The following is a 16550-nucleotide window of genomic DNA, read 5'->3' on the forward strand; positions in this document are numbered from 1 at the left end:
ATTCCTCATTCTGGAAAATGAGTGTGTATCATTTTGAATCTGCAGCAGTGAACCTCAATATCCAAACGCATCGCTTAATGCAAATAGCAAAAATGATAGCTCGATATTTATATATTAACCATTGGCAAACATCGAAAACAATAAACGAGCAATAAGAAACCTGAATAAGAGAGAAAAGAGCAGACATCTTAAGGTTGCTGATTCAGGTTGTCTATATCAGCCCGTGTTCGAGACCCGAGCACTATGTGATGGGGTGAGCTCCCGTTCTTGCCTCAGCTCCTGCCAATCCAGCAGTTTGAAAGCATGCAAATGCAAGTAGATTAATAGGTACCACTTTGGTGAGAAGATAATAGCGTTCCGTGCCCCTTCGGCATATAGCTATGCTGGCTACATGATCATGGAAATTGTCTTCGGGCAATGGTGGCTCCCTCGGCCAAGAAACGGAGATGAGCACCATGCCCTAAAGATGGATACGAGTGACAGGGAAATCTTTATCTTTATATAGTATTTAATTGTTTAATATTTTTTATGCCGGCCATTTCTCTTGTAAGGTGATACTGGGCAGTTTACAGATTATAAAAAGACAGAGAGAACAATGGTGAAAACATTAAAACTATGTAAATTAAAAATGTAAAGCTATATAAAAAAACAGGACCGAGAGATGGATGACCTGGGGATGAGGTCTTCTTACCCTATCAACCATCTCCAGCGACGAGATATGTACTATGCCAGAACTTTGCTAGAGCCACCAGAAATAACGCCACGGATAATTAGTGTAGACAGTCTCAAAGGACTTGGCCCTTCGTTACTGCAGCTGCAACCCTTTTAAGTCCATGGCAGCCTCAGAGCAGAGATGGAAATTAAGGCACCCATCCATCCCATTACCCTGCACCATGCAAGCAACAACATTCCAGAATGATAAGTCACTGGAGTTTTGCTTTATCACGAGAAGAAAATCAGGTCATTCTCATTGATCGTGGGTCCGGTGGTCCTCTTCCACGGGGAGATGCTCATCCGATGACGTCGGATCGGGTCTGCTAGCTGAGAAGCTCCTCCCTTCCTGTAGCCTCCCAGCTTTCAGACTCGATCCGATTTGGATCAAGTCACGGTTTTGAGCTGCTCCTGAATTTAGGTATTCTCCCTAGCTTCTAATTGGCTTTTTTCTAAATTACTTCCTGCCTTCCTGCCTGTTTGCCCCCCTGAGTGGGGGGGGAAACTTTCCAGCGAGCAAGGTCTCGTCCCAAGGCCGCTGAAGACCGCTCGCGGTGGGATAGGCTCCCAGCAGGTAGAGCCTTCCCTGACGGCGAAGAGGGGCTCCTCCCTATGCCGCTGTAGCAGCCCGCGGCAGGAATTAGGTTTTTGTGTTTCCCGCCGCCGCACCGGCTTCAGAAGGGGCGGAGGAAGAAATTGGAGCTTTCTCGGCTCCCTGGGCTGCATTGCGCCGGAAGGCGCAGGAGCTGCGAGCCGTTCTTCGGGGGCAGGTTTGCCTTGCTTCTGGCTCGCCTTCAGACAGCTCCCTGGGGACCGCAGGCAGGGCGGTTCGGACGGCCTGCGCAGCAGCGTTTCGGCGCCTCCTGGGCTTCGCCCACGCGCCTGGAGAGATTTGAGGAACGAGGAGCCTCGGAGCACAGCGGGCGGCTGTAAGTTTCTCTACGGGGGGGGGGGAGGATTGCTTGAAGGATTAACCTCCCCCCCCCTTGCCTAATTGCCCCCTTCTTTTCCGGCAGATAGCTGTGGCTCCCCTTCCTTAGGCCATTCCAGGGATTCCTCCTCTCCTCGTGGCGGGCGCCATTTTGGGCTCTCCTCTTCCTCCGCCATTTTACCAACTCTGCGGTCTGGGCCCTCTCCACGATGGCTTCCACCAGGCAGGCCAGGCCCAAAAGACAGGCCTCTCCCAGGGACAAACCTGGATCTTCAACGGAGGCCCCTGCTAAAAAATCAAGGAAAGCCTCCTCCAAATCCTTGGAGTCTAGATCAAGGGAGGAGGTGAGGCTGCACCAGGCCATTGAACGCTCTATACAGAAGGCCCTCAAGGAGGCCTCCATTAAGGAAGCTGACATTTCAACCTCCCTCCCTGCTCGGGCCTCCTCTCCTGAGAGACCTGAACCCAATCCCCAGGCCGTGCCTCCAGCCTTATCCCCGGATGGGGATGGGGCTTCTGTTCAGCCACAGCAACAGGTTAATGAATCTCTCTTCGGGAATCAAGAAGAAGAGTCCTCTAGGGCTCTATCCCCGGGGGGGGGCAGGGTTTCTCCTTCTCCAGCCCTGCAGAGTTCTGATAACCTGGTGCAGGGGCCTGTAATTTCCCCAGATTTGGTGGCTTATATCCATCAGGCCATTCAACAAGGCATTCAGGCCGACAGACAGCGCAGAACAGCCTCATGGGTTTCTGAGTCACCCTCTCACATAGATGTGGAAGGTTCATGTCTTCTGTCAGATAGGGTTCAACCCCCTGCCAGAGCTCACTCATCAGCTTCATCTGTCCAGGGTTCTCTCCCCGGTGAGGATGTTAAGGACACTGAGTTGTCTGATGATGAGGACTTATCCCCAGACCAACCGTCCTTCATAGGTCTCTTCAAACCACAAATGTTCAGATCCTTATTACATAAAGCTAAGCTGACGACTGGTTTAGGGACTCCCCGCCCTAGTCCAGCGGGGGAGGGGACTTCGGCTTCTCTACCTCTATTTGAGGAACCCCTCATTGAGACTGAAGAAATTCCAGGGCCCAAGTTGTTTAGGGATGTTCTTGCCAAGCAATGGCTTGCTCCTGCATCGGGGCCTAGACCCAATTCGCTGGATAAGCGTATATATAATATGGCCCCGGAGCTTTCTTCCCTTCTACAGGTGCCCTCGGTGGATCCTCCTGTTGCAGCCCTTTCAGCTTCATCGTATACTGCGGGCCCTCCAGAGGAGAACCTCCGGCCGGAGGAACGCCGTCTGGAGCACGTATTGGTCAAGTCTCACCAAGCGTCTGCATGGGCAGTCAGATCTACAATGGCAGCTTCGTTCTTCAACCGGGCTTCCATTCTTTGGCTCAAGCAGCTACTTGAACGTCTTCCAGTGTCTGACTCTCGCACCCATCAGGACATTAACAAGGTACTGGCAGCATTGGAGTTTTCGGCCGATGCCACTTTGAATTCATCCAGGTTCACGGCCAAGGCCATGGGGGCGACCATCACAGCCCGTAGACTTTCCTGGCTTAGGCAATGGCAGGCAGACGCCAAATCAAAGTGGCGCCTAGCGTCATCCCCGTTCGAAGGCTCCCTCTTATTCGGGGCTCCACTGGAACCTCTCTTAGCAGAATCCAGGGATAAACGTAAATACTTACCGGCCATGTCTCGTAGATCAGGCCAAAGATTTCCCCCCTCCTCCTCTTCCTTTCGTCCCTTTCGGGGGCCAGAAGGAAATTCCTACCCTCGCCAGGGTCAGCGGTCCTTTCCATCGAGGCAATTCCGCCCCTCCGAGCGCCAAGGGTTCCAATCTCAGCGGGGCCAATTCAAACGCTCCTTCCGTGGGGATCGTGGGCGCCCTGCCCGCAGATCCCGCTGACGGTTCATCACGCACTCCCATCGGCGGCCGCCTGGCCCTGTTTGCCAGCCAATGGGAGGCCACGTCCTCGGACGTCTGGGTCAGGGAGACGGTCAGGGTGGGCCTCTCCCTCGAATTTCTCTCCACCCCTCCGACCCGATTTCTCAAATGCCCCCTCTCTCGGGATCGGGCTCGCAGGCTCCTGATGGGATCGGCCATTCAACATCTTCTCGAAATTCAGGCCATCGAACCGGTCCCTCAGGAGCTGCACGGACAAGGCTTTTACTCCCGCCTGTTCGTCATTCAGAAGTCGTCGGGGGGTTGGAGGGCAATTCTAGACCTCAAATCCCTGAACCGACGGGTCATTTACCGTCGGTTCAAAATGCAGACCCTCAGCTCCATCTTGGAAGGTATCAGGCCCGGGGACCTTCTCTCATCAATAGACCTGACAGAGGCTTACCTCCACGTCCCCATCCACGCGGACTTCAGGCAGTTCCTTCGCTTCTGTTATGCGGGTCGTCATTATCAATATCGAGCCCTTCCATTCGGCCTATCCTCGGCTCCCCGAGTATTCACAAAAATCATGGCCGCGCTAGTGGGCTACCTCCGGACTCTTCCAGTAAGGATTCAGGCCTACCTGGACGATCTCCTCGTCCAGTCGACTTCGGAGGATCTAGCGCGCCAGGACCTGGAAACCACCCTCCGAGTCCTGGAGAGCCACGGGTTTTCCGTCAACATGGCCAAGAGCCACTTGATACCCACGACTCGCATACAGCACCTGGGGGCTATCATCGACTCGGTGGAGGGCAAGGTTTATCTTTCCCAGGACCGCCTGTCCAGCCTGCGGTCACTGGTCAGGTCAGTGTCGTCAGGGAGACCAGTCTCCCTGGCATCCCTGTCCAAGCTCCTGGGAAAGATGGTCTCCTGTATAGGGATTATTCCTTGGGCGCGCCTCCACTGCAGGGATCTGCAGTGGTTTCTGCTCCCGTACCAAAAGCGTCAAATAGGGACTTCCGACCGCAAGGTCCTCCTTCCCCACAAGGTCCTCCTCTCCCTCCAGTGGTGGTCCTCAGCAGCAGTCCTCAAGGGGAGGGAGTACAGGGTGTCCCAATACCTTATTCTGACAACAGATGCCAGTCTCCTGGGCTGGGGGGCTCACCTGTCCTCGTCCATGGCCCAGGGGCGCTGGTCCCAGTCCGACTTGACACACAATATAAACTGGTTGGAACTTCGGGCCATCCATCTGGCTCTCCGGATCTTCCAGGATCAGGTGTCAGACAAACACGTTCTCGTACGGATGGACAACGTAGCCGCCAAGGCTCATGTAAACCGCCTGGGGGGGACCCGGTCTCGCCACCTCATGCAGGAGGCCGAGAGTCTGGGAACCTGGGCGGAGTCTCACCTGAGGTCCCTCCGGGCATCTCACATATCGGGCGTGACAAACACCCAGGCGGACTGGCTCAGCCGAGAGTCGGTGGACCAGGGAGAGTGGGCACTCGACCCGGACCTGTTTCGGATGATCACCGACCGCCTGGGCCTCCCTGTGGTGGACCTCTTCGCCACTCGGATCAATCGCCAGACAGAGAGGTTCTTCTCTCGATACCCAGAACCGGGGGCAGAGTCCGTGGACGCAATACACAGCGAGTGGCCGTCCGGCCTCCTCTACGCTTTCCCGCCTCTGCCCCTCATTCCCAAAGTCATCAGAAAGATGCTGTTCCTCCGGGCGGAGCTCCTGCTGATTGCTCCGTTCTGGCCCCGTCGGCCATGGTTCGCGGACCTCCAAGCCCTGTCCGTCCGGCCTCCCTGGCGACTTCCTCGCGACAGAGTGATTCTTCGTCAAGGGCCACTGCTCCACCCGGATCCGGCATGGCTGCAGCTAACCGCCTGGCGGTTGAGCGGAGCTTGCTGACGGCGGCCAGGGTCCCTTCTCGTGTCGCCAGCACCATCCAAGCGGCTCGACGCCCTTCAACGACACGAATTTACGACTCCACCTGGCGCTCCTTCGTGTCATGGTGCAACCGTCGTTCCATCGTCCCGACGGCGGCCTCCACGGTGCAGGTACTGGTGTTCTTACAGGACGGCTTTGAGGCGGGCCTGGCTCCTAACACGCTCCGCCGACAGGTCTCCGCCCTGTCCACCATTTTGTGTTGTGGATCTAAACACCCCCTCTCGAGCCGTGCCCTTATCCGCCTCTTCCTCAGGGGGGCTTCTAACCTTCGCCCGGGCTCTATCCACAGATACCCTTCCTGGGATTTGCCCTTAGTGCTAGACGCCCTCACTAGGGCCCCCTTCGAGCCCATAAGGTCAGTGGGCCTACGTTTCCTGTCTTATAAGGTCGCTTTTCTGCTGGCCATAACTTCGGCCAGACGAATTTCAGAGTTGGCAGCCCTCTCCATCAGGGCTGATCTCTGTGTTTTTCATCCTGACCGGGTGGTACTTAGGTTAGACCCCACGTTCCTTCCTAAGGTAAATTCCCCTTACCATAGAGCTCAGGAACTAGTCCTCCCGAATTTTTGTCCACGTCCCAACCGGCCCTTAGAACGGGCCTGGCATTCCCTGGACGTGAGAAGAGCCCTTCGGATCTACATCCGTCGGACATCTGACTTCAGGAGATCGGAATCCCTTCTGGTCTCCTTCCAACCATCCAGTATGGGCCAAAAAATCTCGTCCATTACGGTGGGGCGTTGGATCAGGGCCACCATAGCCACAGCTTACGGGTCCCAGGCGTTGCCAGTTCCACCCCGGATCACGGCCCATTCCACCCGCAGTGCGGCCACCTCGGCTGCCTGGGCCACTCAAGCTTCCTTGGAGGAAATCTGCCGGGCTGCGGCCTGGTCGTCCCCGACCCCTTTCATTAGACATTATCGACTGGACCGCTTTGCATCGGCAGATGCGGCATTTGGGCGTAGGGTTCTCCAACAGGTCCTCCAGCGGTCCGCCTCATCGGCCGGGGCACATCCCTCCCTATAGTTCCAGGCTTTGGTATGTCCCATGGAAGAGGACCACCGGACCCACGATCAATGAGAATGGGCTTTGTCTTACCTGAAAGCCCTTTCTGATTGTGGTGGGTCCGGTGGTCCGCCCCACCCTGTTTATGCCCAGGACCGATTCGGCGGGGTTCTGGTGTCCTGTTTCCTTTCTTGCAGCTCACCGTGTAGGTCTGCTACAATTCGGATCTCATCAGAAAGCTGGGAGGCTACAGGAAGGGAGGAGCTTCTCAGCTAGCAGACCCGATCCGACGTCATCGGATGAGCATCTCCCCGTGGAAGAGGACCACCGGACCCACCACAATCAGAAAGGGCTTTCAGGTAAGACAAAGCCCATTCTCTCCTGGGGTAGCCAACAATGGCTGACTAGGGAGTAGTCCTAAAATGGAAAGATTGCTCTCTGCTGCGGAAGGCTTGCCAAATGTATAATTCAGATCTCTTTTAGAGCCTTGTGCCAAGGCTGCACGAAGCTGTCTTTCTCGGAGCGATGCATGCTAAAATCCTTGTTTTGTTGAAAAGAACAGACAAGCGAGAAGCCAATCAGACACAGCCAGAATCCTATTTCCAGGTTGCGTTAAATTATTGAATTATCGCATATTGTTATGTAAGTGCAGCTTGCAACCAACTTGAAATGGTGGTGTATGAGTTTCAGGATAGTCTTTCTTTGTTGTTTTCTTTAGTGTCCCCTGCTCCTGCCGTAAGTCACTGAGTGTGTCCAGTGCTCCTCGAAATGTGCAAGGGACACGAACCTGTAAGACATTTCAGCAGTTCTTCCAGATTAGGAGCTATAAGCAAACTGCAGCCCGTATCTGCTTTCTCTTTGTTCAAATGTGATCTCTGGAGGTCTTGGCCTGCAGATCAACAACTGGGGCATCCATTCAGGTATCTGAGCAAATCACATTTAGCATGCAAGTGCTGGCTCCAAATTCCTCAACCATAAATACTTATACTATGTTGATTCATTAAGTGCATATAACCACGGTTAAAGGTTCCTTAACCATGGGCATGAGTTATACAATTCCTTAATCATGAGAAGTATGTATCCTAATCCCAAAGGTGCTTTTTCAAGAGACAACTGGACTTTCTAGTTTTTCTTTGAAGACGTTTTGCTTCTCATCCAAGAAGATTCTTCAGCTTCTTCTTCTCCTGGATGAGAAGCAAAAACGTCTTCAGAGACAAAAACCAGAAAGTCCAGTTGCCTCTTGAAAAAGCACCTTTGGGACAACCAGGGCCTGGATGACTGAGAAGCTCCATAGACGTATGTATCCTAATGACTAGTCTATTCAAGGAGTTTTGTAAGGCCTGAACCAGTGTATGAGTACTTAGAGACCATATGTAACATTCCCAGCAAGTACTTCAGAAAGATGGAATCCTCTCAAGAGAAAATCAAAGTAGTAGACCCCTTACAATAAATCCACGCTTAGAAAAGCATCTACACATTTGAGGGAATTTGCTCTTCCCTGGACTTCACAACTTCTCAAAACAATACCCAGATACACATCTAACATACACCTCACAATCAAAGCCCAGGGCAGGAACATCTCAATCTACATATCTGAACATCGAAGCTTCTTGTTGTTATAAATACCTACTTGTACATCCTTAACATGTGGCTGACCCCAAAGTGAAGTGAACCTCTTTGCTTTTAGGAACGAATACATCATCTCCTTTCCACACAACTTGTCTGGATTTCATTCTGATTTCTTCTCGCACAACCCTGACAGAAATTATTCTTCTTCTGATATCGTAATGCAGCTTTCCCCCACAAAGATATAAAAAGGTAAAAGCCACCCCAAACCCCTTGGTAAAGTTTGCCACACTGATCAGTACTCCAAGCAAGAAATAGAAATGCAAGGAATAATAGAGTTGGAAGGGACCTTGGAGGTCTGCTAGTCTAACCCCCTGCTAGACCCCTATAACAGTGATGGCAAACCTATGGCACACGTGCCACAGGTGGCATGAGGAGCCATCTCTGCCGGCACACGAACCGACGCCCAGGTCACCTCCACCCCGCATGCCCGTGAGCCTCCCACCAGCCAGCTGAAATTTTGGATCTTTGCCAGGAGACGCGAATGCATGGCAAGGGGTGGGGGGGGCACACACGCACGCATGCATGGGTGATGAGGGAATCGCCCCCTGCGCCCCGTTTTTGGTTCCAGGAGGTTTCAGGGAGACCTGCTAGCACCAAAATAGGTCGTGCATGCATGCACGGGGAGCATGGGGGGGTCATGCGCACATGTGCGGGGGGTGGGGCCCACGGGGGGGGCATTGCATTATGGGTGTCGGCGCGCTTTCAGCATCCAGGAAAAAAAGGTTCAACATCACTGCCCTATAACACTTCAAAGAAATGGTTGCCCAGTCTATTCTGAAAGCCTCCCGTGATGGAGCACCCACAACTTCTGAAGGAAAACTATTCCATTGGTTGATTGCTCTCACCGTTAGAAAATGTCTCCTTAGTTCTAGGTTGCTTCTCAACGTAGAAGGTGGGAGGTGCAGTGGTTAAGCCAGCTGAGCCAATTCTACCATTCATCCTCCGCAAGAAAACTAGGTTCTTTCAAGGTTTTTATTATAAATATCATGAATTGCTTTGCTCATCCCTCTCCCACCCACCCACCCACCCCTATTGGCTTATTTTCTGGATTGATGCTTTGTAATTGAAAAGCCTTTGATCCTGTTCAAATGGTTCTGTAACTCATTCAGAGCTGTTCACATTATATAGCCCAATTCCTCCCTGGCATCCCCCCTCCTCCTCCTCCTTCTCTCACCCCACATTTTTATGGCCTGTTTGCTCTGCCAGAGCAGTTGGCAGGGCCTTTGAAAATGATCTCCCCCCTGCTCCCTGCCCCACAGAGCTTTCTGGACATTTCTATTCCAGCCTTTTCCTCTTGCCGTTCACGTCCAAATGTGGGAAAACAACCGTCTCATGCGGATTGAGGCTAGGAGACATTGCAGTGGTTCTTTCAAAAACATCCATGAGATGAAAGCAGTTTCCCAGTCAGGTTGTGCTGTTTGCTGTTTGCACCCAAAATGAATGACATCTATTTTTTTTTTTATTAAAAAGTTTTAACAAGTATTACAACAATTTTTCCCATCCCTCCTCCCCCACTTCCCTCCTCCGCCCATCTCCCCTCTCCCTCCAACCCACCCCTCCCCCCACCCACCCACCCCGGACTTCCCACAGCAAAAACAGGGTATAACATAACAAACTTAGGCTAAAATAAGCTAACTTTCTGTAGTCTCCAAACTCCCTCTTGCTCTTTAACTCCCGTTTCAGCTAACAAAACATAATTCAAAAAGAAAATATTGGTTTCATTCATAAGCTATTTGAAACTTTTTAGTCCGATATTTGTTTTGAATATAGTCAATCCATCTTCTCCATTCCGATATATATCTTTCATTTGAAGAGAGAGATGGAAAACCCCAGCAATCTTGATCCTCATTTTACCGATCTTGGAAGGATGGAAGGCTGAGTCAACCTTGAGCCAGTCAGGATCGAACTGCTGGCAGTCGGCAGAGTTAGCCTGCAATACTGCATTTTAACCACCACACCACCATGCAGTGTCCTTTCACTTGTCAAATAATGTGTGTGTGTGTGAATGTGTATATATCTCATATATATATAAGATAGAGACGCGGTGGCTCAGTGGCTAAGACACTGAGCTTGTCGATCGAAAGGTCAGCGGTTCAGCGGTTCGAATCCCTAGTGCCGCGTAACGGGGTGAGCTCCCGTGACTTGTCCCAGCTTCTGCCAACCCAGCAGTTCGAAAGCACGTAAAAAAATGCAAGTAGAAAAATAGGGACCACCTTTGGTGGGAAGGTAACAGCGTTCCGTGCGTCTTCGGCATTGAGTCATGCCGGTCACATGATCACGGAGACGTCTTCAGACAGCGCTGGCTCTTCGGCTGTGACTTACAACCATTACTTTAGCAACTGTTCGAAATTAGAGGAGCGCTAAAGAAAGTGATTTATGACTAGTTCTTACATGCATGACTGTCGCAACATCCTCGCAATCTTGTTATCAAAATTCAGCTGCTTGTCAACTGGCAAGTATTTGTGACCGTTGCAGCATCGTGGGGTTATGGATACTTATGGACCTCCCCCCAACCTGCTTCTAACAAGCATAGTCAATGGGGGAAGCTGGATTCATTTAACGACCACATGATCCATTTAACAACTGTGACCAAAAACGTGGACATGACTTCCTTAACAACCACCTTATTTAGTATTGGAAATTCTGGTTACAATTTTCTGGTCCTAAATTGAGGACTACATATATAGGAGGAGACTCCTTGCACTTAGAGATAGTTTGTTTTCAGCCAATCTTTACGGCTTTAATTTTGAAATAGCAAGCCCACCCCCCCACCCCCCCCAAAAAAGCTGCTTTTCTTGTTTTTGTCTTTCATAAACCCCCTGCAGTGGCTGTCGTCAGATTGCATTCCCTACAGGCTGATTTCCTATTCAGGAAAACATCCATTGCCATTAAAAGCACATTTAAAGTTCTTTTCTAAAAGCACCGATTCCCATTAAAGGATGCCTTAGACAAAAATTAATAGTAATAATCAGATTACCCAAATGACTAACAATATTTTAACATGTCTGCTACGGTCCATTGCTGAAAAGCCTGACTCATAAGCAAAAATAACAAATGTATTTACTTGGGAAAAACAACTACTGTTTTGTAATTCATCCACCAATTCCTCCAAATAAATAATTCCCTCCCATGCTATAATATGGAGATTAAACTATGGTATTTACCCCCAACAGATCTGGAGTTTAAATCCCAAGTATCGTACTAAGTTCATGTATAAACTGTTGGAAGAAATATCCATCTGGTTCAGTTCCAATCTGGAAGAAAGACACTGGAAACATGGAGGCTGATTGGAAAGAGGGTTTAATGGTGAAGCAGAACCACCAAGCATATGTGATTCTGGGTAGCGGACCACATGGAGTTAAGAGTGAGGAGTTTATATACTTTCTCTTGGGCTTTGAACTTGAGCTTCCTGTTCCTGTGCAAGAACATGTATTCTATTGGCTGTTGTAAGAGTCATAGCTGGCTCTGTAGGTTGAGCTAAATTTGGTTGAAGTTTGGAGGGTGATGCAATGTCCTTAAGAGATTGTACAATGTGGTGAACTCTGCTACTAGATGGTAGTGAGTTAATCCTATTATATCCAGAGCGGTCATGTCTTAATCCCATCGCCCTGGAGCTGAAGGTTTTTTGTTTTGCAGATAGGATGGCCCAGTCTTTCTCAATGGGCACCAAATATCAATGGTGGACAACCACTAGTGGACAACCATTTAGATATGAGCCAGCAGTGTGCAGCAGAGGCCAAAAAAGCCAACACAGTTCTGTGCTGCATAAACAGAATAGAATCAAGATCACGTGAAGTGTTAATACCACTTTATAATGCTTTGGTAAGGCCAAACTTGGAATATTGCATTCAGTTTTGGTCGCCACGATGTAAAAACGATGTGGAGACTCTAGAAAGAGTGCAGAGAAGAGCAACAAAGATGATGAGAGGACTGGAGGCTAAAACATATGAAGAACGGTTGCAGGAACTGGGTATGTCTAGTTTAATGAAAAGAAGGACAAGGGGGAGACTTGATAGCAGTCTTCCAATATCCCAGGGGCTGCCACAAAGAAGAGGGAGTCAAACTATTCTTCAAAGCACCTGAGGGTAGAACAAGAAGCAGTGGGTGGAAACTAATCAAGGAGAGAAGCAACTTGGAACTAAGGAGAAATTTCCTGACAGTGAGAACAATTAATCAGTGGAACAACTTGCCTGCAGAAGTTGTGAATGCCCCAACACTGGAAATTTTTAAGAAGATGTTGGATAACCATTTGTCTGAAGTGGTATAGGGTTTCCTGCCTGGGCAGGGGGTTGGACTAGAAGACCTCCAAGGTCCCTTCCAATTCTGTTATTCTATTCTATTCTATTCTATTCTATTCTATTCTATTCTATTCTATTCTATTCTATTCTATTCTATTCTATTCTACTCTACTCTACTCTATTCTAAAAAAATATCTGCTGGGGGGAGGAAGCTGGGGCTCTGAGTTTCTGTCTCCCTTCAGATCTTTTATTTCTCTTTTAGGGGAAATATTTGATCCTGCCATTGTTAAATATTCCTCAAAACATTTCATTCTTCTAGGAGGGGGGTGGATGCTAACCTTCTACAAAACCATGATCCTTGGACAGTCACAGTCTAAATTTATTCATTGCATTGAAGTATGGTTTCGTTAACCGATTGGCCAAATAACCCACAATGTATTCAATTTGCCTGCGAAACAAATTATTGTTTACAAACCAACATAGTTAGGATCCTTCCCTTAGCCAAATCCAAGCCATATTGGCTCTTAGTTCAATGTTACGAGTGACCTCAGCTGCTGCCTCTGAGCTTTGATTCCAAACCTTTTGTTCAGCGTTTGCTATTTCAGGGTATTTAAGAATCAATAAAAAAAGCTAAGAGACTAAAACAGCCTACAATGTTAATGGATAAATTAAAACACTGAAAGCACTAAAGAGCATGGCTGCCAACATCAGATGAGTTGCAGTGGGTTTGACTGCTTCTCCGAGCAGTAAAGCTAAGCATGAAGGGAGTATTTTCTTCAGTCACTATCATCTAGGACCGTGATGGCAAACCTATGGCATGCGTGCCACAGGTGGCACATGGAGCCATATCAGTGGGCACGTGAGCTCAGCTCCGGTGCACATGCGTGCCCTGGCCAGCTGATTTTTGGGCCTTCTGGGCCCACCGGAAGTCGGGAAACAGGCTATTTCCAGCCTCCAAAGGGCCTCTAAGGGGGCGGGGAATGCTGTTTTCACCCTCCCCAGGCTCCTAGAAAGGCTCTGGAGCCTGGGGAGGGTGAAAAACGGGCCAACGGGGCCCACTGTGCCATCACATGCCAAAAGCGGGGGGAGCACGGGGGATTGCACATGCATGCACGGGGAGGGGGCAAGGCACATAGAATTATCGGTGGGGGCACTCTAGCGCACAACCCCCCCATGCTCCCCCCGCTTTTGGCACACAATGGCAAAAAGGTTAGCCATCACTGATCTAGGATGATAGCCCAGCTTGGAGAATGCCAGATGCAATCATCAACTTTCTGCTTGGTTTCCTAGCATGAAATCAGGTAGTCCTTGACTTACGACCACAATCGAGCCCCAAAATTATGTTGCTAAGCGAGACATTTGTTAAGTGAGTTTTGCCCCATTTTACGTCTTGCCACGGTTGTTAAGTGAATCACTGCAGTCATTAAGTTAGTAACGCAGTTGTTAAGTGAATCTGGCTTCCCCATTGACTTTGGTGGTCAGAAGGTTGCAAAAAGTGATCACATGACCCTGGGACACGGCGACCGTCATAAATATGAAACAGTTGCCAAACTGTTTTGCCAAGATTTAGAAATAGTGATCTATAGTTAATCCTTCTTCCATCTTTCTGTTGTGAGCAAGAGAAGAATTTTCATTTCTCCAGGCTACCGTGTTTCCCCGAAAATAAGACCCTGTCTTATATTTTTTTGAATCCTGAAATAAGTGCTTGGCCTTATTTTCAGGGAGGTCTTATTATTTTGGAGCAAGACTGGGCTCCTCTTGCCGTCTTACCTGATTTCCAGCTCTGTCTCCCTAACCGTAAGCAGAGGAAATGTCGGGGACCGAATGCACATGCGGTTAAATATTTTCAGGGAGGGCTTATTTTTGGGAAGGGCTTCTTTTCGGGGTAACACAGTAGACTATACCCAAGAGTAAGCAACCTACAATATTTGGCTTCAGATGAAATCCCACAAAATACTGTTTCCCTTTTTAAACAATAAAATAATGCAAGGTTAAGGCTAAGAATTAGTTGCTCTTTTCCAAACTACCTGAGAAGGCCGTCTTCTTCGTCTAATGACAAAGACAACCCAATCAAGATGATGGACCAGAAATATAGACAAGAGAAGAAAAAATAAATAAAAAATTCACTGTCCAAAATTGTACACCATCCAAAGACGCTTCTTGTGAAATGGGTGACCATATAAATTAGATAAAAATAAATAAATAGGGAAGGGATGTCTCCTGTCCTGCCTGACTTATTCTACACACCTTTTCCTGTTTTGAAAAAAGAAATCTTTATTTTATTTTATTTTAATTTAATTTAATTTATTTTATTATTTTATTTTATTTTATTTTATTTTATTTTATTTTATTTTATTTTATTTTATTTTATTTTTGAATTTGTATACCGCCCTTCTCCCTAAGGACTCAGGGCGGTGTACAGCCACATAAGAACATAGACTACAAATATTAAAATACCATTAATATATTAATTAAAAACAGTAACAAACCAATTAAAACATTTAAAAAGTGTTAGGCCAGCCCGGCTTGCTGGAAAAAGAAAGTTTTCTTATTCTTACTCGATTCATAAATCAAAAGTTCTGCTTAATTATTTTATTCTCTTACTGATTTGCTTTGAGACTCTTCTTGGAAGCCTCTTTTGAACAAGCAATTAAACCAGAGCCATCAATTTTAACTCACTTAGATTATATATATATTTTCTCCATCAGTTTTAACTCACTTAGATTTTCTTTTCTCCTGCGGTTATATGATCTAAGTGAGTTAAAATTGAAGGGTCTGATTTATTGCTTGTTCGAAAGAAATTTCCGAGGAAAGAAGAAGAGTCTTAAAGTAGATCGGTAAGAGAATATGGTAATTAAGCAGAACTTTTGATTTATGAATCGAGCTATCCGTGTTTTTAATGAAGGTGCACATGCAGAAGGAGAAACTTTGCCTTCCAGCTCCTTAGAGGAACTGATGCAATTATTTCAGGCTGCTAAAATAATTACCTTGGTTGTGTGTTAATTCTGTAGTGGAGGCCTTCTGCTTCAGAAGTACATCTTAAAATAGGAGCATGGCTAGCAGAAGCAGACAAATGTAAAAAAAGGTTTAGTTTGAAATTCAGGGTAACCCTCACATAAAACCCAGAGTACGTCACGTACCAGATCAAGGCATGTTTGCAAAAGCTTTTTTCATTCTCCGAATTAATACTGGCATAATCTCAAAGCGCAGCCTAATTCATTTAGCAAATTCTGAAGTTAGACCTGAGGAACTATGTTAATCTATTTGTTTTTTTGTTTTTTTTTTAAAAAATCAATATATCTGTTCTGACCTAGGCTTCCCCAAAAAAGCACGAAGCAGAATCCTGGTCCCGACAAAACCCCTTTTATTAAACGAATGTGAATTCCTCTCATTCACCTTCAGCAAAGGCCTGGCAACCAGTCTTTCAAAGGTGGATTTATGACCACACACCTTATCTAGTTTGGAAAGCTGCCATGTAAATATTTTCCAAACGCAGTGCTGTGCAAGGAAAGACTTGGCACAGAGTCTCTGAGATTCACGGACAGATCCTCACACTTCTGAACCGAACAACTGAACAAACGAATTGTTTCCTGCCAAAGTCCACTCCCCTTTTGCTTCTCTTTTATTTCCTATGGGAGGGGCATGCGCATGCGCAAAAGTGTTTTGATGACGTCAGGGTCGATGGGTGGAGCCTCCCGCCGGTTTTACTACTGGTTCTATAGAACTGGTGCGAACTGGGAGTAACCCACCACTGCTCTGGAGCGTGGGGAGGGTGAAAAACAGGCCTACCGGACCCACCAGTAACCTTTTGGCCGTCGTGTGCCAAAAGCGTTGGGAGTGTGTGTGGGGTCATGCACATATGCATGGGGGCATTGAATTAGGGGTGTGGGCACGTGTGCAACCCCCCACATGACCCCCGCTTTTGGCATGTGACGGCAAAAGGTCAGCCATCACTGGTATAGGGTCTCCTGCTTGAGCAGAGGGTTGGACTAGAAGATCTCGTGCCTTCCAAATCTGTTACTCTGTTAAGTGTCTTGAACAAAACTCCTCATTGGTGACAGGAAGGGCATCCGGCCGGTAAACACTCTGTTAGCTCCATTGAGTTGCCCAGACTCCACTCCGTAAGGGATTCTGGGGTCGTTAGGAGAAGGAGAAGGAGAAGGAGAAGGAGAAGGAGAAGAAGAAGAAGAAGAAGAAGAAGAAGAA

The sequence above is a fragment of the Pantherophis guttatus genome, chromosome 11 (assembly GCF_059756535.1).
Source record: "Pantherophis guttatus breed Tessera chromosome 11, ASM5975653v1, whole genome shotgun sequence".
NCBI classification, from domain to species: domain Eukaryota; kingdom Metazoa; phylum Chordata; class Lepidosauria; order Squamata; family Colubridae; genus Pantherophis; species Pantherophis guttatus.